Below are 26,690 nucleotides of genomic sequence, written 5' to 3'. Positions count from 1 at the left end.
ATGAAAGATTCCCCTCTTCCCTCCTCTTGTCCCCAGCCTCCCCTTCCCAACCCCCCCACTCCCTCCACAACAAGGCAAAGCCTCCCATGAGGAGGCACACCCAGTGGAGGCAAGTCCAAGCCCTTCCCCCTGCCTCAAGGCTGCAAGAGGTATCCCATCACAGGTAGTGGGCTCCAAAAAGCCTGCTCATGCACCAGGGATGGATTCTGATCCTACCACCAGGGGGCCCCCAAGCAGATCAAGCTACACAATTGTCTTGTCATACAGAGGGCCTAGTCCAGTCCCATGCAGGCTCCACAGCCATTGATCCAACTTTTATGAGTTCCCACTAGTTTGGTTTGGTCATCTCTGCAGGTTTCCCCATCATGACCCTGATATACTTGCTCATAGAATCCCTCTTCTCTCTCTTTGATTGGACTCCTGGAGCTCTGGTGTTTTATAGCTGGAGTTTTCTTTGGTCCCACCTGGGCCTGCAGCTGCTCAGACCTAAATAAACACACAGAGGCTTATATTAATTAAAACTGCTTGGCCATTAGCTCAGGGTTACTACTGACTAGCTCTTACACTTAAACTCAGCCCATTTCTGTTAATCTATATGTCACCATGTTTTCTGTGGCTTTACCTGTGTGCCATTACATGCTGCTCCCTGGACAGTGGGCTGGAGTCTCCTGACTCAGCCTTCCTCTTCCCAGAATTCTCCTTGTCTGCTTATCCCACCTATACTTCCTATCTGGCTACTGGCCAATCAGCATTTTATTTATCAACCAATCAGAGCAACACATAGTCACAGCATACAGAACATCCCACAGCACCTCCCCTCTTCTGTCTAATCAAAAAGGAAGGTTTTAACTGTAACATAGTAAAATTACATATAATAGAACAGTTATCAAGCAAGAATTACAGTTATAATATCTAATCTATTTGTATTTGGCAACATTAAAGAAAATATTTTTTCTATCTTATATTTATTAGTTTAAATTTTCATATCTAATTTATCTTTTATCATAACCAAGGAAAAGTATAACTATAACTGTCTAGTCTTCAACTACATTAAAGACCCCAGATGGATATATTACCTAAGTAAACAGGAAGAGCATTGTAATAAAAATCTAGAATGACAGATACATCTAGCTGCCTAATCCATCTTCAGCCCACAGGCCTAGAGTCTCTCAGTCACTTTTCTCTGTGTCCTGTAGAATGTCTGGCAGTTTCTTCTGTGAAGCAGGTACCTGAAGGATCATTTTGCCTTGCAAAGCTCAGTGGTCATCTTTCTATGGGTCCTGCCTAACCTTCCAGTGGTCTTCATGGATTGTTAGAAAAAGATGAGTTGGGATGGGGACAGGAATTTGGAGTAAGCATCTCTTAGTTTTGTTTGGAGATTATAAATATAAAACACAGTGTGATACTAGATTAAATATTATTTAAACAGGCTAAGTGATGTGGATTTGGAGATTACAAATATAAAATGTCCTGTGATAAATAGATTAAATTTTATTTAAACAAGCTAAGTGATGTGTAGAGTGCTGATAAAACATTTGTGGGTGTGTCTTTGTGGGTGCTTGGAGAAGAGATCAGCATTTAAATCTGTGGGTGAATAAAGACTGTTCACCATATTTCTCAGAACATCAGTGCAGGAAGGATCTCCTACCATCCAGCGAAGACCTGGATAAAGGATGTGGAGGAAGGTGGATTTACTATCATCCAGTACTCCTGATACTTGGACTGCTGGATGTGGGCTAGGATTTAAACATTGTCTCAGCTGGATTCTCAGGCTCAGCTTTTCTAGGACTTTAGTCTAATCATGCTGGTCTCAGCCAAGGCTTCACAATAAATCTCTTTCTACCTTGCTTTCTTTCTTTATACATATATCTCCAATAGGTTCTTGTTCTTTGGAAAACCCTTACTGATACACAGAGCTAGTTTTTCATGAGTTGTTTGGTTTATTTACCACATTAGTCGAGAGTACTGTAGACTTTTATTTTGACAGCAAGTCTTGTAAGCACAGAGTTATCAAGCTAGAGAAATAAAAATGATTGCATGTGCGGTACTTTTAAAGCACACAAGCATAGCAATATTACACTCCACTTGAGTCACCACTTGTTAATTACAGTTTGGCTTTATTTTTGCCAGATATAACAGTATTCATCTTGATTATATTATTGTTCTGTTGGCTTGTCAGTAAAATGTGTTATTGTGAATAATGTGGGTGACAGTGTGTTTTTGATGATAACAAAAGATCACAATTTTATAAGACAGAATACATTAATTAAAATCACAAAGTTTGGCCATGGATGTTTTAACAACTACCCACCCAGCTGTGCGTAATGTTATGCAAGGTGCTTAACCCACCCTATAGTTATAGATTTTTGTCTCAGGATGTGTTCTTTCCTTCTTTTGGGGGCGGGGAGGGGGAGAGGGAAGAGGTTCGAGGCAGGGTTTCTCCATGTAGTCCTGGCTGTCCTAGATCTCACTCTGTAGACCCGGCTGGCCTAGAACTCACAGAGATCTGCTTGCTTCTGCTTCCAGAATGCTGGGATTAAAGGCGTGCCTCACTGCACCAGGCTTCAGAATGTTTTCCTACCAGCACCACACTTAGTCTTTCATTCAGAACACATTGGGTATTCAGATAGGGTGGGCAAGGTGTTCTATAAAAACAGAGAGAACAACAAGCTGCTGCTTCTCAGGAAGAGATCTGTAGAGATTCTCTTAGGTCTGCATCATTCAGCAAGGATGAAGAACCTACTTATTAGTAGAACTGCAAGGCCTGAGTGGACACCCCTAATGCCACAGTAGCCTTTTGTCTCCGACTCTGCATCGTGCCAAATTAATCATCACAGCCAAGTGGTTCCCCTCGGGACTGCATCACCTTTCTTGATCTACACTCTGCTCTCCTCAGCAGCCTCTGTGATGTGGCAGGCAGCACATTGTGATCACTCTGTGTTAGCTCCCTTGCCACCCCCCACCCCCTTTCTCCCCCCCCTCCCCACCCCACTGCTTTCTGAATAAATGAATAAACAAACGAGTTGATTCTTCTCTGTCTCAAGCTGGGTTTCTGTTCTATGGCCGACTCTGGAATCTTACACATTGTCTCAATCATTTCAGTCCTAGTATTCAATATCTAGGGGAGAAATGTCCATGCCTTATCCAGTCTTCTTGGTTCAGGTGGAGACAATGGTTTACCTTTATGGCCTCAGACTGCAATGGCATGGCCATGCATGCAGGTGAAAAATAGGGAGTTTCCAGGCAGAAACATCCCACAGGTTTTCTCGTTTCTTACATCTCTGTTGTTCATACTCTTGATCCTTTCTTGGGTTTGTTATGTTCTAGCTTTTATACAGCAAGCTTTCCTACGGCCAAAGTAGGAGATATTACTGAGTGTGTGTGTGTGTGTGTGTGTGTGTGTGTGTGTGTGTGTGTTTATTTACTTGCTTGTTTATTCACAAGCATTAAGACAATCATTAAGAATTAAACCCGAGATCTTGTACATGCTATTTTACCACTGAGCTTCCCTACCCAGTCCCACCACTCTGTCAACCACAGTGGCAGCCCAGGTATGACACTTCTCAACAGACAGTGTCTTCTCTACTTTCTGTTCCTCACCAGCTGAGCTCCCACCCTTGTGCTCTGAATAGCAATGACTGAGGTCAGTATACGTCCAGCTCTTCCACTCAACCCAGCTACTGTTAACTCTTTGTGCTCTTACAGGATCTTTCTGAGTCTACAGGGCCTTCTTAGAAATTAACAAAGTTCCCTTTCAGCTGCTAGAGCATAGATAGGGGTTTGATTTGCTCCTGGAATTACTAATTAAAACTCAAATTCCATTTCCTCACAGAATCAGTCGAGATAAAGCTGGAGAATGGCAAATGATACTTCTGATGTGTTTGCCTCAAGTGGGCTTTGTGTAGGCTGATATGAGGGCCCAATTACAATTTATAACATCAATGCTGTGAAGGATGTTCCTGTAGACTCAATTATTGCCTTAGAATAGATTTTTCTTAGCAGTTTAACTAGGTCTCTCTATATTTGTAATTGGCTGCCTTGGTGAATGTATATTAATTAACATATTTCAATAGATTTTCTTTCCATCATTTAAAGTAGTTATATGGCCATCTGAAAACAATGATAATTTTATTCCCTTTCAAATATATAAGTATTATTTTTATTTTGTGTATTTCATTAAATAGAACATTGAAAATAGTTGTAAATAATTGTGATAAGAAAGGATAGATTTTTCTTAAAGATTTCACTTTTTGAAGTGCATGTGTTTGTGTGTGCATGTCCGAATGTATATCCATAGAGGCCAGGAGAGGGTATCAGATCTCCTGGAGCTGGAGTTCAGGCAGCTGTGAGCCACTGATGTGGATGTTAGGAAAGGAACTCAGGTCCCCTGGAAGAGAACAGCAAGCATTCTCCACCCTGGGCTGTCTGTTTAGCTCCACCATCAGATTCTCCAGAGGAACAAAGCCCAGTTACAAATGAGAAGTCTTCTGATCATTCACATGGATCCTGGACCCTGTTCTGCGTTAGACTGCAAGCACTGGAGGAGGCCTCAGGGTCAGAACAAAGGACCAAATGAGGACAGCAAAGCACGGAATAAATGGATAATGCATCATATTTGAGGACTGTGGTGGTGACTCATCCGTCAGGACTCTTCCGAGAGTCACAACTGTGGATACAGTGCATATGTGGGGAGAGAGTAGTGGGGGGGGGGGATTGAGGGCTGGACCCTGGAGTTAGTCCTTCAGTCAGGCAGGGGAAAATTTAGGCTGGGAAGGAAGAAGCCTTCCAGGAAGAAACCAGGAGATGGTACTATCCATCAGGACCAGGGAGACTATAGGACACCCTGAACTTCTGGTACTCAGAAAAGGCCAGAGATACAACATCAAGACATTTGTCAATGGTAGGGATAAGTTTAGGATCCCTAAGCATAGTAAAGAATGATCTCTAATTGGCCAAATTAGAAGCTGAGACCTAGGAAGGAAATTGTGTCAGTAGGTGGAAGAGAATGTTCACAGGAATAAGATGCTTACTCAGGCATAAACATCTCCTTATAGAGTAAAGTATCAAGGGAAGTAATGGTGGTGAGCTGCAGATTGGGCCTGGAGGTAGGGAAGCCTGATGATGTTAGTGCTGGATCTCCACATAGGATCCACCCTGCACCTGCATGTTGAACTGATCCCCTGAGGACAAGGAATGATTGGCAGGTCTTCTTTATTTGTAGCACACTGCCAAACCCAAGCACAAGGCACCTGGTTTCCTCTGTTGCTTAGCAACAGCCACCTCCTTGATTACTGAAGTTATCATAGTTGGTTTTTTTTTTTTTTTTTTTTTCCTGTAGCTATCTGCTCTGAAACCAGGTTCACAAAGAACAAGGCAGAGACCTGGTTGTTCAACCATTGACAAGTTGACTTGCCACTACAAGCAAGTAAATGCTCGGTACAGGGTACAGGGAGCTCAAAGTACCACAGCAACAGGACTGGCAGCATGCTGATTCCAAATGTGGAATAGGAGTGTGAAGAAGGAGACTCTACCGATGTTCTCAACCCTAAAGCAGAGAAGGGGGAGAGGGAGAAGGGCTGGAGGAGAGGGAGAATGAAGGAGAATCAGATAAAGTTATTTTAAATATTAGAAACTTTGCTTCCACACAAACTAGCACGTATTCATCATTCTCATTCTGGTGTGAAAAGCACTCGATTCTGTCCAACACAGTGAAAACATGTATTTTCATTTGGAAAGCCTAAAATTTCTAAATTAATATGGCTAGATTTTTCAAGACTTATAGTATGTAATTAAATGATGATACTTAAACCTGAGGGAATTCATTTTTTGCATGGATGAGAAAAACATGGATGAGAAAATTCATGGATGAGAAAACATGATACGAAAAATCAAAATACTCATTTTGGACTACCCCAATTAAGGAGAGATATCTCAAAGCTTTATTCCCACTTAGAAGAGCAAATAGAAAATGTGTCCCCCACAATTAAGGCCACATTTGATGGCCTGGCCTTTGGAGAGGAGCAACAAGATGAGCAGATGCATGTGTCCCTTCTAAAAAGTGCCTAGACGATGACCCCCAGCCCCAGCCTGTGGGGAAACATGCCTGCTCATCCATCTTTTAGTTGTGGATGTGTAATCTGCTATTAGCTTTCACTCATACTCAGGTCAAAGTCAACAAAGGAAGAAAACTCAGTAGCCCCTTTGTCCTTTGAATCTTTAATTTTTTGCTTTGCTTGATAAACAGAATTTCTAAAAAAAAAATGATTTCACTCTTCACCTATTTATTCAGGGATTTACAGCTAACAAAAGAAGCCTCTTGGAGTCAGAGAAGTGGTTCAGTGGGTACACACCTGTGATCAAGCCTGACAACCCAACTGGAGTCTAATCCCCTGGACCCATGTGGTGGAAGGCGAGAACTGACTTCCCAAATTTGGCCTCTGACTTCTTCTACACATGTACTGAAGCATATGTGAGCAACACACACACACAACTACATCATACACACACACACACACACACACACACACACACACACACGCACACACACACATACACACAACTACATCATATACACACACAGAGGAAATTAATAAATTCAGTGCTTTTTTTTTAAAAAAAGGAAGAGAAGAAGTGAGGAAAGAAGGAAAGAAGGGAGAGAGGAAAGGAGGGAGGGCAGGAGGGAGAAAGACATGAAGACAGGAAAGGAGGGAGGCAAATCGGAAAGGAGTGGAGAAGTTGGAGTATGGTGAGACAGAGCCATTTCTCCGAAATGCATCAAGAGCTGTTACTCTGCTGTCCGCACAGCCTTGAGTTTCTGTCTGCACACAGGCTGAGAAAATGATCATCACTCACCATCCTTTCCTCCCTGCAGTGGAAATGTTGCCTGGTTTTGTTTTTAAACTTCGAAGTTTATTTTCTCAGAAGCTGCTGTGTTTCCATCTCCCCTCCTCTCATAAGAGTTATCTAAGGGTATAACTGATTGACTTAAAAGTTGTGCAAGACTGGTCAATTTACATAGCTCTCAGCCCCACAGCCCTTGCTCACTCCCTTGGAAACGGAAGGTGATTTAGAAAATAAGCCGAGTTACGCTAGCTAAACCCCTGTTCCTGGGTTTAACTCTTTTAAATTAATTCTTATTCCTTATTAAAGTAATACGCATGGCTAATTAAGAATTCAAACAGCATTAGAAGACAGTGAAAGCATCAGTCTTTCTAACGGTTTCCTTCTCACTGGCCCTCACGCCCATCCCAATTTTTACTTGTTAGTCATCTCCACAACACCAGGAGGGCACACTCCCTGTCTGTTCTCCAGTTGAAGAGACTAGTTCTCCACATCTGATATAGGTCCTTCAAGAATTTTTATTAGTTGTATTGTCTTCAGCGAAGCAACTTTTTGTTTTTAACAGATTCAATTATTTTGCTCTTGTACTTAGATAGGGTAGCTAGTTATGGGACATGCCTGCCTGGGGAGCGATACCCATTTCTAATTATCCACCTTTGGAGACTTTACCTTTTCATTTTGTTTCTTGATCAACACTTGACTTGGCCCTCCTGGCAACACTGGCAGTATGTACTTATTTGCTTTGGGGCTATGACAGATAAACAAGGCCAATGTGAGAGTAAATGAAACAAGAGAAAAAAATACATGATCGAGAACTATAGTAAGCAACGATATGAAAGGGTATTACTAGTTCAACCCTGCACACCATTTTACAGTAAGCACTTGTTTTAATAGCTAAAAGTACTAGCATCTGAAATAGTGATGGGAAGTATAGCCTAGTAAATATGCAAACCAGTAACATAGCCATTTATAATCACTAGCAAGTATTAGCAGCTATGCATAAGTGTATGTACTATGCTTTTATACAACAGCACATCCATTTACACCAGCATCACCATAAGTGAGAGAAACGTCTTGCCCTGTTTCACTCTGACAGCTTTTGCAATGCTAGGTGATCATTTTTTTTCCAGCTCCATTATAATCTTCTGGGATTACTGTTGTAATCCATCACTGACCAAAATGTCATTGAGCTGTGGACATCTCACTCCTATGTGTTATTTACTGATTTATTAGCTTTAGATATCACCAGTGGGTTTGCTTATGACACAGATGATTTATCTTTTGCAATTTTTCTTCACCCTTTCCATCCCAATGTAGTTCTATTTTGCTTGGTTTTACTTTACACTATAATAGAAATGATGCATAATTATACTGTAATTGACAATAACTTTTACTTATAACCAGTTATGAATACCAACAATACAACTCATCTAATGTGGTTCTTTTTTCTTCTATAATATTTTACTTAGTGAAGGTTTCCTTTTGGTTCCTTGTTGCATATTATTATCTATTCTACTTCTTCTAGAGTGTTTTGTGTTAGTATTTTAGTCTCTCTGTTTCACATTAGAACTATCCTTAAATGTTTGAAAATATTTGATTGTATTCTCACTGAAATTCAAAGTACTAAAATTCTGAACTGCATCCCTGGGAGTCGTATGGACTTACCAGATTTCCATTAGAAAGTCTTTAAATGTTATTTAGGGAGGTCTTTGTTTCTGTGTAACTCAGCTTTTCCAGAGAAGACTCTTTTTTAATTTCCTGCTCCTTCATAGTTACTTAGATGTTCACATGCACATGTATATAAACATATGTGTATGTGTTATTCTGGCCTTGGAATTTGTGGGTGTGGACTAGGTGAAGGAGTCCGTCTATAGATGTGAAATCACTGTGTTGACCATCACCTCCCCTGGCTTCAGCTCATGCCTCTCCTTGAAGTTAAGGTTGTGTCTTGCCAATGGTCCTTCCACTAAGCTCCCGGAAGAACTTCAACTTTTTTTTTTAATAACATAATGTTTACTGACTTTTTAAGTATTTCATATCGTGTACCCCAACCCCACTCAGTTTCCAGTCCCCCCATATCCACCTTCCTCTGTTATAGCCCCCCAACCCCCAAAGTTATCTTATTGGACCTTCTGGGTAATGACCTGCTCCTCCATCAACCTCCAAGTTCCATGCATGTACCATTTCACTCTTCCATCTTTCCCACATCTCCATCACATATTCACTTATTGAACTTCAGCTTTTGATGAGGTGCAGGTGTCTGTGTGTTCAATGAGTGCCTTGCCATCCTGTAGCAGCATGTTGGTAGACTCTAAAATTTAGCTATTTTATTCCCATGATTTGATTCCTGCTTTTGCACACACTACCCATTGAAATTAGCATGTATAATGAGGCTACCATAAAGGAATTAAGCATGAGTTAAAACATGATCCATAAAACATTGAAATTTTATTTTAGTTAGGTAAATTGCATGGCAGATACACCATTTTCAATAAAGTTGTTAAAATAATTCTTACATTACAATTTTAAAAAACATAAACACTACTAGTAAATTTAGTTGGGAAGGTCTATTTGTATGCATAAAATCATGCAAATTTCCCTTTCATACTGCAAATATAAAAAATAGTAAAAAGGCAATAGTCAAGTCATTAACTTGGGAGTAATATGTAAAATAAACACTAGAAACTTTCTAATTTGAATTTGCTCCGTAATTGATGTGAAAAAATGCATGAGAATGGGAGAAATGATAACAAATATGCAGTAATTAAAACCATTTTCTATTCAAGTTACAATTTCTACAGAAGTTAGTCTAATGAAATAATTCCCAAAGAACTTAAGATTAAAACAGAAACAAAAACCCCACAAATAGAAAAATAGAAAAAGCATGAGGCTGGGGAAGTAGCTCAGTTGGCAGAGTGCTTGCCCAGAAGGCATGAGGCCTTGGGTTCAATACCCAGCAAACATACACTGGGTATGACGGTGCATGCTATAATTTTAGCATGCCAGAGGCAGAGAGAGGATGATGGATCAAAGGTTCAAAGTCATAAAGGTCAAAGCAATTTTGAGGCTAGCCTTGACTCCATGAGACTCTGTCTGAAAGAGAAGGGGGAACAGATAGATAGATAGATAGATAGATAGATACATAGATACATAGATACATAGATACATAGATACATAGATAGACAGAGACAGACAGAGAGAAGGAAACATGTGTGTGAGCACACACATACATGGGGTGGGGGGAGGCAACTTTTATAATGAGTTGGGTTGGTGGCACACACACATTGTAAATAAAGGACGGACAGACAGACAGAAAGACAGACACACACACATATGGTGCAGGGGAGACGACTTTTATAATGAGTTGGGTTGGTGGCACACACACACACACACACACACACACACACACACACACAATTGTAAATAAAAGACAGCCACATTTTGATTCCTCATCTAATAAACTGAATCTCTAAATAGTTATAGAAAGCGCACTGTAATGAGAAACTATGCACATAAACATGTAATAAGTTATGAAATCTTGGGTGAAGCATAGTGAAAACATCAAGCTGCTAAAATGGTACAGAAGCAGCTCAGCTCTTAGACATACTTGATTTAAATGATGTTTAGAATGGTCTTCTAGGGGCTGGAGAGGTGGCTCAGCAGTTAGAATGCTTGCTGCTCTTGCAGAGGACTGGAGTTCAGCTTGTAGCACCCACATCAGTGGATCACATCTACCTGTAAGTCTAGCTCTAGGGGACCTGATGCCCTTTACTGGACCCCACAGAAACCCAAACATCCATACACACAGACACAGACACATAAATAGAAATAGTAAGTCTTGAGAGGTCTTCTACCTCCACTTACAAAGAAAACTAGAAAAGTCAATAACTCATTATATATTGTCAAAAATATTCATTAGGAAAACAGAAAAATAAACCAAGGTAAGTGATGGGCCCGAGAGATGGTTCAGTGCAGAAAGGCACTGACTACCAAGCCTGACAACTTGAGTTCATTCCCTATTATCCTTTAATAGAAGAGAACAGACTCCCACAAGTTGCTCTCTGGCCCCCACTCACATGCTATAGCACATGTGCGCGCGCGCGCGCACACACACACACACACACACACACACACACACACGCACATGTGCACACACATGTTAAATAAATAAATAAAACTTACTTAAAATTTATAGGTGGTAAAAATATATTCAAACAATCAGAGTATACATCTTAAAGGGCAAAAGCATAAGATTTTTTCATGGAATAACACCAATTTTTATACGCTTAGGACTTTTTGTTGGTAAAGATTAATTGTATCTAATGAGATAGAAATGGTTAATTTGGGGCTGGAGAGATGGCTCAGCGGTTAAGAGCACTGGCTGCTCTTCCAGAGGCCTGGGGTTCAATTCTCAGCACCCACATGGCAGCTAACAATTGTCTGTAACTCCAAGATCTGACACCCTCACACAGACATACATGCAGGCAAAACACCAATGTACATAAAAGAATAATAAATAATTTTTTTAAAAGAAATAGTTAATTCTATAATTTTAAGATTTGCTTTGTCTTTTAAGAGACAGTGGCTCTGCTTCTTCCTGAAGTACCTTAAGCATATCATTTTCACACAAGCCAGGCTGGATTTCCCAGCCAAGAATGCTCATGGCTGCTTTGATTTCATGGCAATGGCAGAGAGTTTCCCGCAGTTGTTGTAACAAGTATTAAAACACACAAGAAAACCATTCTCTCAGAATAACACTACAGGCCAGAACTGCACATAATGACATCAACAAGGCCACACACTGGAAGCTCTGATGGAGATTTTGTTCTTTGCCCGTGCAGGTTTTGGGAGCAGTAGATACAATATAATGCCTAGAAATGAGACTCAATTTTACATGCTGCCTTGACATCGATGAGATAGAAGCAAATGAGCTGCCCATGGTGGAACCACAATTCCTCTCTAATCTACCTCAGCAGCTGTGTTCTCCAGATAGATCTGTGGAAAGCATTAGGCATAGTAAGCCAATCACATCCTTTTGTTGGAATCATGGTGCCATTTACTCCATCCTCTTGATGGTCCTGTGTGTCTCCTAGTCTCTGGTTGCTCATTTTGTTACCAAGTGTAATGTCTATGTGACTTTGCATGTCACATAATGTCTTCTTTCCCAGGATGGGAATATATATGACACATAAACTGATGTTGATCACATCTGTTTAGTGTTAGGTATTGTGTGTTTAGCCACTTCTATAATCCTAGAGGAATGCCTCCTTTCCCAAGAGGATGAACATAAAATACCAGGCTTTCCATAATACCACGTCACATGGACTTCTCTGTGTGTTTGTGTGGGTTTTTTCTTTCCTGTCTGTCTCAAGTGCCCATCTGTCTTTCTTTCTTATGGACACTTGCCACTAGATCTAGGACCAACCTGTATAATCCAGATGATATCCTCATCTCATGTTCCTTAACTCAAATATATCTCCAAAGGTACCTTTTACCAAATATTTACAGGATATGGAGGTTAGATGCCTTTGGGAGGGGGTGCCATGGTCTACAAGAACCAAGGTAGGTTAAAAAAAAAACAAAAAAACAAAAAACGATACTTTTCTTTTTATATTTTGCTCCAGTTGACTTTAAAAGCTGATCATTACAGAGGAAATTCATTTTGTTGATTTCCACAAAGAATCTTTTAATTTGTTACTAGAATTTGAGGGCTTTTAAAATAAAATGTAAAATATTTTTTTTTTTACTATCCTATTTACTACCAGAGACATATTTCAACTAAGATGCGACACAGGATAAAATTTTGAACATTATCTAGGACAATATAATGAGAAAAATGCTGATGTAGTTCTTGTTCAATGGGAAAGAACATGAAGACTGATTAGCACTGGCTCCCAAGGTGCCAAAGTAGGAGCAACAAAACACACAGCGTGAATTTCCAGGCCCTCAATTTAATGATCGCTAGTCATTCTTGTAAAGCAATTCCTGGCAAATTGCAGGTTGATTATAAATTAAACTAGTCCTGTCTCCAAAACATCAGCAAATGGATCAGAGTTTGAACAGAAAGCACAGACACCAGAAGATGATATACTTTGTAAAGGGGGCTGCCTTTCACAATTTGGCCTTTCACCGTTGTAGAATCGGGTTCAACAGCTTATGGGAGATAGTCTCCTTTCTCTGGAACTGCAGCCTGGATTCAGCATGGAAGGCCATCAGCTGGACATAAAGTGGTAGAAATGGGAAAAATGGAACTGTAGAGAATTCGTAGAATGCTTGGGATCAGCCTACATTCTGTATATGTCACTCACTGATGCTGAGTCTTCAGCTTTGGAGGTTAAGATTGTACTATAGGAAATGTTAGTGCCTGCAGTAGTTAATCTTCTGTTTGAAGGAGAGAGGTGCTTAGGATTAAGTCCAGGGTCTTGCACATGCTAGACTTGTGCTCTACTACTGAGCTGTGTCTCCAACCCCAATGGTTAATTTTACATGTAAAGTTGAACAGATAATAAGGGTCCCAGATATTTTGTTGAACATAATTTTTAGATGCCTGTGAGGGTGTTTCTGTATGATATTAGTATTTGAATATGTAGACTGAATAAAACACTCTGTTCTCTAGAATGTAGTGTCATCCAGTCCACTGATGGTTTGGGAAAAAAAAAACTAGGAAGGGAAGAAGGGAGAAGTGGTTCTCAACCTGACTTCTTGTCTTGGAATATCCATCTCCCCTACCATAGACTAGAACTCATACCGTTGATTCTCCTGGTTCTCAGGTGTTCAGCTTCATGATGGAAGGACAAGTTCCTGGGTCTCTAGCTTACAAATACCAGAGTATGAGATTTAGCCTTCATAACCACACGGTCTAGTTTCTAGCTATCTACACATCTATCATCTATCTAACATCTATTCATTTATCCTACTTGTTCTGTTTCTATGGAGAACCATGTTTAACATGGAGTGTTTAGGTAGGGAGTTAAATATTTACCTGAGTCAAGATCTGAAGAAGGTGATGTCAGAGATGTTCTGAGTGTAAACCAGGACCTGTTGGTTGTTAAGATGAGAGGCCAAATAGTGGATGGTATATACAAGAGCTACAACAGTCCTTCATAAGCCTTGTCCTGACATCAAGAACATAGAGAAAAGATGGTTGCTATTCTACTTTTCTATTCCAAATCCCATGCAAAAAAAAATTTGGTGGTGTACAACAACCCAGGACTGAACAGAAAAATGAATTCTCAGAAATGTTTACCAGATTAACGAGTTGGCTCAACGCATATACACTACAAACCTATTAACATGAATTATACCATGAGCAGAATGGTCTGATGTCTGCTGCCTCATCTTTTCTTACCCGTTGTCTCTGCTTCATTTGGTCCACCTGTGACAGCTAGCTAGGGTACCGCTTGGTTTATTTTTCAAGAAAGAACTTGGCATTATCTATGAGAAGAGCTTTCAGCTGCTGGGTGGTAAGATGACTTTGACTAAAGGATCTCCCAGATACACACCAGCTTTCAAGTTACAATCACATTCTTTCTAGGCAGCCCTGCCCAATGACTAAGGCCAGTGGATACTAAGGCCTGGTCATTTCTACCGACTGGGTTTCTGTAAAACTCACTGTCTTAGTTTGTTAGGGCTGCCACACAAATCCTGTAGAGTGAGTGACTTAAATAACCAATTATTTTCTCTCTAGTCACGAAGGCCAGAAGTTCAAGAACAAGGTAGCAGCTGTGTCCATTTCATCTTGTCATGTCTTGTAGATGCCTTCTTTCCTTGTCTTATGTCTTTTCTCTGCATTTGCCTGTCTCCTCGTTTCCTGTCCTTCTAAGGACACCAGTCATGGTAGTCTAGTTTCTACCCCCTTGACTTCATCATATCTAATTCCCTCTTTAAAGAACCTATTTACAAAGACAGTCACATGCAATGTACTAGACATTTGGAGCTTTAACATATGGATATTAAGCCTATATATAGTACTGTGCTCTCTGACAGCACACAAATTGTCACTTTTATTTGAAAATTGCATTAGCCCACCCCCCAAAATGGCATTTCAGCCTTAACTAATCTCATATATATCTAAATATCATTGAAATTAGGTGTGGGTGAGACCTCAAGGTAGGAGTCATGCTGATACAAAATTATTTCCCTGCTATGAACCTATAAAATGAAACAAGTTATCTGTTTTAAATTCAACCATGGGGCCAACACATAATTCCAAAAAGGAGAAAGAAGAAATTGAGCTAGACTGACCTGGAAGCTTCTTCCCTGAGGACTAGCCCTCATAGTACCTAAAGATTCTGTGCAAGCTGCCAAGAGAGAAAAGCAATCAATAGTCCTACCCAGTTTTAAAGCCTAAAAACCATAACAAGGACCAGTTCAGCAAGATATCTCCAAGGGTGCAATAGAAGTACTTTTATCACAAAGGTAACCAACAGCGGTCTAATTGGACTTTGGGCCATTCAATAGGAGAGAATTTGTGCCTGGTACTTTAAACCTACCCAACTACCTGTGGCTGGCGAGTTCACGGATCCCAGAGGAGAGTCTACTACCGCCATCTAAATTAGTATAATTTGTAATCCTTTGCTAAATACTTATACCCACAAATAAGTACAGCTTTTATTGCCATTAATTTTTTTCAGCAGACAAAGATCATTACAGAAATCCATAATGAATCAAAATGCAGAAAACAACCAACTGTGAGTGCCCACTTCCAACTGGTAAGTATACAATACAACTCTGATACCCAAGACTTGGGGAATGTCAGAGGAGAGAGAGCACAGAGATTGTAAGAGACAGAAGGTCAGGATGTCTGCTGTGAGAAAGTGTCTTCTGTATATGACAAGGAATCTATACCTGTGAGATCTCAAAACCATGGTCGTCTAAACAAGATCTGCACAATGGCAACACCAGTTAACCTGCCAGCATTTATGATGAGGGAAGTCTCACATGGCCCTACCTGTAGATAAATGGCTGCTGAGAGGGGGAGAATCAGGCTTTTCCTGGGACGAGCTCCCTGATAGATTATCCAATCCCAGCTAGTCACACATATGAGCAAAACTAAATAGACTCAGCAGGCTCTGTGTGTGTGTGTGTATGTGTGTGTGTGTGTGTGTGTGTGTGTGCGCGCGCGCACACACAAATCTGTGAAAATAAAGTAGAAAAGGTCACGGATTTGAGAGGGAGTGGGGGGCATGGGAGGAGTCAGAGAGGAGAAAGGAAGGGTTTGGAAATGATGTCAATATCGAACTCATGTATGTAATTCTTAAAAATTTTTCAATAAAAAAAAAATGAACTTGGCTCATGTGACTGTCCAAGCTTGGGAAATTCAAAACCTCCGGACTAGGCTGGCAGGCTGGAAGCCCAGAGGTGCTGAAGGAGTTCCTCTTCATTGAAGGCCTTAACAGCTCAGTCTTCTGTTAAGGCCTTCAGCTATTGCATGAGGATAACTGGCATTATGAAGTTTAATTTATTTCATTTAAAATCTGCTGACTCACGGAAATGCTACAATGGTGTGGGCTTGAGATTTTCGGAAAAGAATGCATGCAAGTTTATTAGTGTGCATGCGGAGAGTCTCAGGAGCGTGATTACTACTAGGATAATGTTTTGCCACAGCCCAGCTGAGGTCGATGCATGGAATTAGTCTCCACCGTGCTGTTTGCTTCAGAGTCCTGATTAATCGGCTGAGAGTGCAGATGTGAACTGCAGTCTGAGGGACTCTTTGAAGAATGGTTCCTTGGTTTTCCTAAGATGAACCTTGAAAAAGAAGCGGCCTCTGCGAAGTAAGAGAGGTTGGGGAAATACCTGCGACAAAGGGAAACGTGTTTTTCTTGCATGGTGACTGCAGCTGACGGATTAGCATGTGCAGAAAATGGAAAGTAACTCTGCGAAAAAGACAAGGGAATAATTTCACAGATCGTCTGAAATGGGACACTTTCTATAAAATGCCAGCCACAGCAATGCTGGATGCTATGTAAGATGCTACTGTTGCGAACTCAACTTGTAGACTTCATATAGGAATCCCTTCCTCTATTGCTTTTATTGGTCTTTAAAAAAAAGATGGTCTTTTGATTGCTGAGGACATCAACTTTTTTCTTAAAAGCAAACTAACTTTCTCACAAACATAACTTTCAAGTGAGGCGACCCTAATAAGAAACTGCCAGTAGATAAAGAAAGGAAAGTAGAAGGGACCATGAAGAGAATTGCAGAGGCAGTTAGTTAAATGAGCCTCATTGTTCACACATGTTTTCCAGAACAGCTAGGACACAGGTGAAGATCTCACATGTACCGTGGGGAAAGCCTCATATTCATAGTTCAGTTTTCACAGTCTACACACTAAGGGACCTTAAAGAAATTTCTACAAATCCTGATTGCCACCTGGCTGGCCACATCGGTTTCCAGCCCTGGGCTTCTCATTCATTCCTTCAGGAATTCAAATCGATAAGCACTAACAGTGTGTCAGCACAGTCCGTTGCCAAGACAAGAGGAAGAAAAACACACAAGAGTGTACTAAAGAGTGAAGACGAAGAGATCTTGTAGTGGTGCAAGTGACCGAACCTGCCACAATATTGAATCAGGGGAGACCCATACCTTAAACAAAGACAAGGCTGTCGACCCATCAACCGAGCACAGTAGATGCATGATTGCTAACTGGAAAAAAAAAAAAACGACTTGGGAAGATTTGCAACATGGGTACCCAATTCAGGCAACTTTCTCAGTTTTACATAACAAGAAATGACATCTAAGAAAAGGTCATACGTGATACATTCTAGCTAAAATGTAAGAATATTGGCATTTTTTTGAGTGTTGGTTCATTGTTATTTTTTTACTCTTGCTATCTTTCTCACACCGTGGAGTGAACACAGGATTTCCTCCCCCATGCAAAGCAAGCTCCTGTCCTAGCCTGCGTGGTCTTTAATAAATGCTGCTCTCTTAAATCATTATAAAACACAATTTCTTGTACCTGGAACAGAAATATATCATTCTTGCCCATTAAACTCAGGCACACATACTTTAGATATTTGGTTTTGCTTTTTTCCTTAGACTCAAGTGTTGCTTCTTAATAATGGTATTTATCTTAGTAAGTCGGAAAATTATCAACAAGACTAGACAAATTAATTGTTCATATTTTAATATTAAGGTATTACTTATTAGCATATAACAAATTACCCCAATATAAGTTAAGAGAAAACAGATATTTATTATCTCAGAGTTTCTGTGGGTGATAGTCTACCTGGGCAAGGCTTTGTTAAGCACCTCTGGCTTGCAAGTGTGTCTAAAGGCTGCAATCAAGGTCTTGGTCAGGATTGTGAGCATCTCAAGGCTGCATTCACACAGCTATTGGTGGATTTCATTGGCTACAGATTTTAATCCTTGGCCAAATTGGACTCTCACAACACAAGAAATTTACTCTCCCTAAGGTTTTGTGTGTGTGTGTGTGTGTGTGTGTGTGTGTGTGTGTGTGTGTGTATGTGTGTTGTGGTGAGATGGAGAGACAGAGAGACAGAGAAAGGATGACAGGAAGACAGATGAGACTGTAACAATACTTTTATATTTTAATCTCAGAAATGTCATTACACCCAGTCCACAGTCAAAGAGAGGGGATTACTCAGGACATAAATATCATCATCCAGTCAGGGACCACTGAGAGACATTTTGGAGGCAGTGTGATAAGTATAGTAAGGTAGTCTGCTTTGCTATTCACTGGCACATGATAACACATCATATTATGATTGTGCTAAAGGGTTTTTGGGTGAGGCTTTCATGTTCCATCAGCCCAGTGAACACTTATGCCAAAGCTGGATACTTGGGGAGATGGCGTGTTAGCTTTCAAAGAAATGGAATGGGAGACTGTACCATTTTTCACAATCTATCTTCCCCTCCACAGCCTAGCTCCGGTCTTCTGTGGAAAATGTTTTGGCTGACAACTGTACTAGTCAGCTTTCTGCCACTCTGACAAACAGCTGAAAGAAATCAATTTGTAGAGGGGGAAAAAAAAAGCTATTTGGCTCACAGTTTGGAAGGTTTCAGCCCCGCTGTTTAGGATCAGTGATGAAGCCACACAAAACGGTAGATGAATGAGGAGGAGCCAAGCACTTGCCTTATGGTTGGAAAGCAAAAGAGGAGGAAGAAGGACCAGGACTCCCACACCCTTTGGAGATACGCTGTCAGTGACCAGAAGACCTCGCGCACTAGGCCTCTTCTCTTTAAGTTGCCAACAGCTCCCAGGAGCAGCACGCTGGAGACCAAACCTTTCACACCTGGGCCTTTGAGGGACACATCCACATCAGAGTCCTACCTCACTAACTTCAGGCATGAGACCTACTTGGATCAATGAGACCTAAGGGGCAGTTGTGAACAAAATGCCTAAGAATCGTTGAGTATTCCAGTTTACCTCCGTCCTCCATCCTTAGAGGATTTGTGAAGTACAGAATGAAAGACACCAAGAACAGACCTCCATGCCTCAGCCAGGCCATGAGCCATGGAGCAATTGGTATCTGTTGTGATCGGCTCCTGAGATTCAGGGAAGGGGCTTTTTCATGGCAGCACAAATTGACTGAGGCCAATGGAGAAGCAGGGGCCCAGTCAGTGCCACCATGTCCTGCTTCCTCTAGTGTTCTGTCTCGAGATCCCCCAAGACTGGTTAAGTCCAGTCCCCATAGGTATGTGCACTGCACAATGTGTTTCCAGAGCATCCAGTCCCCCAAGGACTACTGTGTCACTTTGGCAAAATCCCCAGGGGCCTCAGAAAACAGACACATGCTCCCCCCCCCAAAAAAAAAGATAAACCCAGCAGTTTAAAGTTGTTGTGTTTCAGACTTGGCAGATAGTCAGTTCTCTGAGAGCTTAGATAGTCATAACTCACCTCTTAAAAAACTTTTCAGTTTGGTTTACTTCAGTTTGGTGACAATCTAGACAGTTGTCACTGAATCTAATCCGTGACAACTGAGAAGTGAAACGGGAGCAGCGTGTGTGCTGACTGTGAGGAACTCAGGAGGATGGCCATTTAGACAGCTGTCTGATTGTGCTGCACCCCTGCACATCGGAAATCAAATGAAAGGGGTCTCACAGACAGCATGTCACCTCTGCCTCTAGGCACACTTATATCAATCCAGTGATTGTATTTCTTCGCCAAAACCAAAACTGAACCGTTTAGAGAGGTTCATTTCAGTAGTTAGCTTAGAAGTTTGGGTTTTATTCCTCCGTTCTTCATCTCCCTGCCAGCAGACACAGAGGAAAGCCTGAGCCGCAGAACTGTATACGGCCACCTAATTAGAAGTCCCCTTGATTTTGAGTGATTCGGAAATATCTTGCATATGTATGTGTCTATACCTGCATTATTATTAGAGCTTCCAATTCATGTATTGATAGCTCGGTTTTCTGTTCTGTCCTCTGTCATACTATTCTAATTGATCTCTCTCTCTTTGTCTGTCTCTGTCTCTATCTCTTTTTCGTGGATCTCTTTCTCTCTCTCATGGATCTCATATACACATATTTTTTTTCAGCAACACAAAAAATAATGATAAATCCAAAGTTGCATAGAAAAAAAACCATACACAGAGATGTCATAAATTAAAACCCATGATTCAGTTGCTAGAGAATCAATGTAATAAAGATCATTTCCTATAAGATTTTCTAAGGTCTGATGCTTTATGACTTTCTCCCCTCCCAACAATTTTCTCAGTAAAATCTTTTGAGAGGGTAATTTGGATAAATCCCATTCTTTACTCTTCCTTGTTCCCTTGGTCTTCCTCTGTCTCCTCCCACCCCGCTGACATCATCAGGGTTACATAGATTCCTATCTGGCATTTCCCAGCTTGCTTCTCTTAGGTTCATTCAGCTCCCTAGGGAGATGCCTTCTTCATTCCAAGAACTTGAAGACAAGAGCAACTTCAACCACCAAGAAAGGCTGTGGGAGCCCTTTGTGAGAAAAAGCCATCAGGCAACACCACTTAAAAGCAATGTTTTGCCAAGGTTACAGGAGGTCTCCATTCTGGAACCTTTGAGTGAGTTCACAGATCCAAAGAAAGAGTGGATGCTATGAGATTGAGCAGCACTGACCATGGTTGTCAGCAGAGTTCAGGTATAGCAACCTGAGCCTTTCTAGTCCGTGTGGTGGCTCTATTTCTCACCGTAAATGAGTAAATTGAAATTCCTGGGCTCATTTGACTCCTAGAAGTTTTTAATGACTAAGATTTTGTCATTCATTTCTTTATAAAAAAAAAAACAAACAACAAAACAAAACAGGGTCTGGGACCTTCTAAGGCAGGGGAAAACTCAGTGGATTCTCTGCTACCACACCGTCAGTGCTTCTTGGAGTTGACATGACATAATTAAATAAGGAATTCTGCACAAAACCTTCCCCAACTTCCTTATTCCCTCTGCTCCACCTACCTCTTTTCTCTCAGCACACCCCTTCGGAGGAGCTCAAGCCTGTGTTCCAGGCAAACTGAATCAGCCAAGCTGCACATTCCCCTACCCTTAGATTTCTGCTTAAACCAGCCCCTTTGCCTGAGACACTCAGCCCTGCCCCCTTATCAGTCCCTGCCACCTTACCCAGTTAATTCAGTTTGCTTTGAATGTGATCTCGCCCTGTTTTCCTCTTTCCTCTTCCAGTAGTAAATGAATCATCGCTCCCGTTCATGCTTGGTTGAAGCCACCCTGTCTGTTCCCTCAGTCTAGAAGGCTCTTCGTCTCCTTCCCACTTCTATTCATATTTTATTCTGGTTTTAACTTAGACCATTTCCTTAGGGAGGCCTTTTCTAACTCCCAAGCCTCATTCCGACTTGTGTTTTCCAACCACACTCCTGCTAATGTCAGAGCAGTCATTACAACTACTTGTTTGTAGTCTGCTCTCCAGCACGCTTTGCATTCCATGGATGCGAGGAAAGGTCGTATTGACTTCTTACTATTTCACCTCCACATTGAAGCCTGGTGCACAGCAGATGCAAAAATATCTGGATGCAAAAATATCTGTCTTCCAGAGAGGAGAGAGGAGAGAGGAGAGAGGAGAGAGGAGAGAGGAGAGAGGAGAGAGGAGAGAGGAGAGAGGAGAGAGGATATCTTCCAGATATTTTTGCTGAAGGAATTCAGTTTCAATGAAATATATGTTATTATGTTCCTACCATGTGCCAAGCAGGGTTGTAGGTGCTTGGGATGTATCAATGCACGAAGAAAGTGGCATCCCAGGGCTGGTGATGTAGCTCAGTTGGAAGGGTACTTTCTTAGCATGCAGGAAGACCTAGGTTCAATACTCAGGATCACGTAGAGTTAGGTGTGGAAGTGTACGCCGTAATCTCAGTGCTTAGGAGGTGAAGACAAGAGGAACGGATGGATGTTTAAGGTTGTCATCGGCTACACAGTAAAGTCAAGGCCAGTTTGAGCTGCACAAGATGCTGTCTCAGAACAAAAAAAGATGGAGATCCCTGAGCCCTTTCCCATGAGGCTCCGTCAGATTCTAGCATTTCTCTCACATCCATGTAAAATCTATCAATAAACCTTGCTGGCGCTACCTCTTTGAAATGTAAAAGTTGAGCATTTCTTCCCATCTCTGGTGCTACCACTGTGATCCAAGCATGAACGCATGCACGCACGCACGCACGCACGCACGCATGCACGCACACAATTGAAATTGGATTCCCAACGGCTCCTCCTGTATGCCTAATCCATATCTTAGAAGCAAAGAGTTCAAACATAAATAAAGTAGATGGTGTGTTGGAAGATGAGAGCACTGGGAAAATGCAAAAGCAAAGAACAAGGGAGACACACACACAATTCACAATATTGAACGAGGTGTTTGGGGTGGGTCTCAATGCAAGGGTGATATTTGGACAGAGCTGAAGGAGTCAGTCAGGTAGACAGCTGGGGGAAGGATGTTCTGTGTAGAGAAAGGTTCAGAGATGAGTGTTGCCATCATTGGAAAGAACAATGGTGTGTCCACTGGAAAGAGATGGTGTGTCCAGAGTTAGGCCAGAGGTTTTAGACCTGTGTAAGGAGTTGGCTTTTATGATGAATTAAAAAACTAATTCAATCTCTGGGTTCCAAAGCAACATGATGACCTGACATTTCCTTCCACAGATTTGCTCTGGCAGCTAGGTTTATACTAGAGTAGAGGGGAGAGGGAAAGTCTGTGAACTGAGGGATCAGTTCAGTGGTAGGAGGATCTTATAGGACCAGGTTGCATGGATCACAGTGGTAGCACTGGAGATAGGGAGAAATGCTCAACTTTTACATTTCAGAGAGGTAGCGCCAACAAGGTTTATTGACAGATTTTACATGGATGTGAGAGAAAGTCCTGAACACAAGTTCAGAACTTTTAACCTGTAGTAGGTGGAAGGATAGAGTTCCTAAAAAATGAGAAACCACACACACACACACACACACACACACACACAAGTAGGTTTTTAGAGAGATCAGAAAGTCAGTTTTGAACTCTTTGCTTCTAAGATATGGATTAAGCATACAGGAGGAGCTGTTAGGAATCCAATTTCAATTGTGCCCATGTGTGCATGTATGCATGCATGCGTGTGTGTGTGTGTGTGTGTGTGTGTGTGTGTGTCTGTGTGTCTCTGAGTGTGTGTCTGTGTCTCTGTATACCATGGCACACAGGTGGAGGTCAGAGGACAACTTGTAGGAGTGAATTCTCTTTTTCCATCCTGTGAGTTCCAGGGATCTAACTCAGGATGTCAGGCAAGACAGCAAGTGCTTTTCCCTTCTGAGCCCTGAAGTCAGTTTTGGAGGAAAGGCAAAAAAGCCTGTGGTTTAAGAGAAAAGGGGAGAAGCACAGGATCAATGAATGTGTGAAACCCCGTCACCTCTGCCCCCTTCTACGTTCTGTGTTATCATTATATCTGTACCTTTCCTGCCTCTTCTACACTAGAGATGTTTGAAGACAGGAAGAGGCTATATCTTAACAAAAAAAAAAATGCCTAGTTGCCATGGAACCTGGCACAGGTACATAGTAAATACTCCATCATTGTTGGTTGACTGACAGCAAACATTAAATGAAGGTGGTCTTGGGTAAAACTCTATTCTTACTTATCTTTTTGGTGTTTTCACATTTTTAAAAATAATGATCATAACACCCACCCCACTCCATGCTACCCTCTAACTGCCCCAGCTTTTCCTTTATTGCCCTTCTGATCTCACTTGCTTGGCAGTGTGCCCACATCAAGTCTATGCCCCAGGGAGATGAAAGAAGTAAGTTCAGGATAGCTAACATTATTAGAGAACTTCATATCAGGAGCCTATCATTGAATTGCATTCTGCTTGGATAAAATCCACCAAAGAAAGGTGTTCCAAAACTTAGTAGGAAGGAAAGTAGAAACAAGTTTTCCAGGCACAGTCAAAAGAACTTGAAATAGGAAAAGTACGTTGTTTTCTCCTTTTAATCCGAATTGAAAATGTCTAACAAGAATATTAATCAACTGTTTCTAATAAAGTAAGTAAGCAGGCCAAAGGAAGCCCAAGCACCGCTGAGCTATTCTTAATTGCCTTCTCACGGTATTGGATTTTAAAGTTGTAAAATACTATTACATTTCCTCTTCAAGTGAGGCATGGATCTGTTTGATGATTTAATGTTCTTCCCTCCAATTAGTTGCAATCATGTGCTGATTCTCCATGGCTATGTATTCTGAGCTAATTTTGGAGTAGATATATAATTTGAAATGATACCTTTAACTCATTCATTTATTGAGAGAATCCCTACATAGGTTAGTTAGTGCTGTGGGAAGGAGAAGAGGAGAGACAGAAGAAGACAGACGAAGAAAAGCAGTAACAACAAGCATACATTTAAAATGAAGACCCGACAGTAATACCCGAACACTTGCAACCTCTCTCGCCCTTCCTGTCGACAAGTTCAAATTCCATTTGTTTTTGTTTCTTCTCCAACCTCTCCTTTGCAACTAGGGAATTTAACCATGATCCTCAAATATTTATACTAATAAGTTGTCAGTAGTCTAATCCTTTAATGACCAGGAGCAGCGTGTCATTACAAATGAAATGTTGAGGCAGAAGGAAATTATTTGACAATTAATGTGCAAGAAGCTCATGGGAGAGTTACCCAGGTGTGAAGTTGGAAAGCGGTTTGATAAATACCTTCCACAGGGTGAAGGCGAGAGCTGTATCATTCAATAAAGCCAATGATTTCCACCGGGAGAAAGCACGCAGCAGGGGTGCTGGGAACATTTTGGTCCTTTGAGCACCGTAGTTTTTCAGACAATTAGCAGAAAGGGATTCACACGATTTTGCCCCTTGTTTTCCAAAGACTGCTGAGACACCGGAGGAGTATGGGGGATGCCTGGCAGGTCACCGGAAGGTGAATGGAGTTAAGTGTGATCTGTAAACAATAGGCAATACCCATTAATATTTGACTCAAAGGAAAACTGCAAAAAAGGGTGAAGCGAATCATAGATACTGACTTTATTCGGGAAATGAAAGGATTATCAGCTCAGCAAAGTCTCACAGTCGTGGTTCAGTTCACCTCAAAACTCTCTGTGGTCCCTTCTAGGCTGCCTCAGCTGTGGCAATTCAAGGCATCTCTTGCATTCAGAGGCAATTTTGCAATAAGATATAGAGTTAAAGAATAAAGTACCCTTTTCCATTTCCGTTTGCTTCTCTTTCCCCAACAATCAAGCTTTCAGACAAGCAAGATAAAACCCAAACAGCTTCAAGATAGGGACATTTTATGAGCTTCCCTTTTGCCATTATTCTCGTTTGGCTGAGCAATCTGTTCTTGACAACAGAGTATTTATCTTCCTTGCAATGCCCGGATTCATGGTCTTCTGTCATCCACTCTAGTAATAATTTTGTTGGATAAAAGGTATAAAGAGTCTATTTTGAAAGTCAATTTGTGATTTTTGCATTTTTAAACTTTCTCCCTCATCCCTCTAAAATCCATCTCAGATGGATTAAAAGATTGACTAACAAAATACCAAAGCCTAAACATCAGCATAAGATATAATTTAACATCTCAAAGGCAGTGAAAAAATACTTTTAAAAATAATAAACTTAGAAACGATAGGCAAAATAATAGTGTATTGACAGATTCAGATGCACAAAAATAGTAACAAAAACTTGATTTTTTTTTCTTACAGAGATTTGGAGGAGACCTCTCATGAGGCTTCACCATATTATCTTGCAGTAGAGACCCTTTACAGCATGCTTTATGAGAAATGCTCAGTGCCAATCAAAATGAACAAACTGTAAATCAAAATAAATTGCACAAGACTGAATAAGTGAGGAAAAAACCCTAATTCTAAAATAGCTAATGAGCATGTGCCACAAATAGATAATTCTCCTGAGAAGGGAAGCAATTCACTCAATAAACACGAGAAAACACTTCAATCTCATTAGAGAACAAATGTACGCAAATCAACCATGAGATGCACTCTTTTTTCTATTAAATTAGAAATGTGTATAATAGTTATACACCTTGTGGATAAGCACACTAAATAATGGACACAGTTTTACTTGCTGATAATTATAGAAACTACTGCTCTGTACTGACCTTGCAATCATAGCATAGATACAGGACAGTAAGATATCTGCTGTTTGGGGCCAAGATGACAGACTAGCCTCTTAACAGACTGCTACCCCCAAACGTGAATGTGGAGCAACTGTAGGAAAAGAAGGATCCTATTAATCATTCTGACCATCACCGTAGTGAAAAACATCCCTGAGATGCCTGCATCCCGTCCTACTGCATAGAGTTCAATGGTTTAGGCTGCCACCATGGGAATAGGAAGGGAGCTGAGAAAGCTCCCTTAGTTCTGAACTTGCCCCTCTTTTAGGTTGCCTTGGAACAATCATCATTTGCCTTTCATCTTTGACTTGGTACCCTAAGGACAGAATCAGGGCAA

The 26,690-nt window shown here is 41.1% G+C and overlaps 1 long non-coding RNA gene across 1 annotated transcript; it reads right to left on the bottom strand.

Moving 5' to 3' along the window:
- Positions 1 to 129: 129 nt before the first annotated feature.
- Positions 130 to 25,162, bottom strand: LOC131921752 (uncharacterized). Its single transcript, XR_009382082.1, has 3 exons — positions 24,928 to 25,162; positions 13,823 to 13,955; positions 130 to 486 (listed from the first exon to the last, which is right to left on the bottom strand). It is a non-coding gene; the product is annotated as an uncharacterized LOC131921752 (long non-coding RNA).
- Between the last annotated feature and the right edge of the window lie 1,528 nt (positions 25,163 to 26,690).

Source organism: Peromyscus eremicus, chromosome 11, assembly GCF_949786415.1.
Source record: "Peromyscus eremicus chromosome 11, PerEre_H2_v1, whole genome shotgun sequence".
In the NCBI taxonomy this organism is placed as follows: Eukaryota; Metazoa; Chordata; class Mammalia; order Rodentia; family Cricetidae; genus Peromyscus; species Peromyscus eremicus.
Note: the sequence above shows the minus strand (reverse complement) of the source record. Positions and strands in the feature narration are given on the sequence as shown.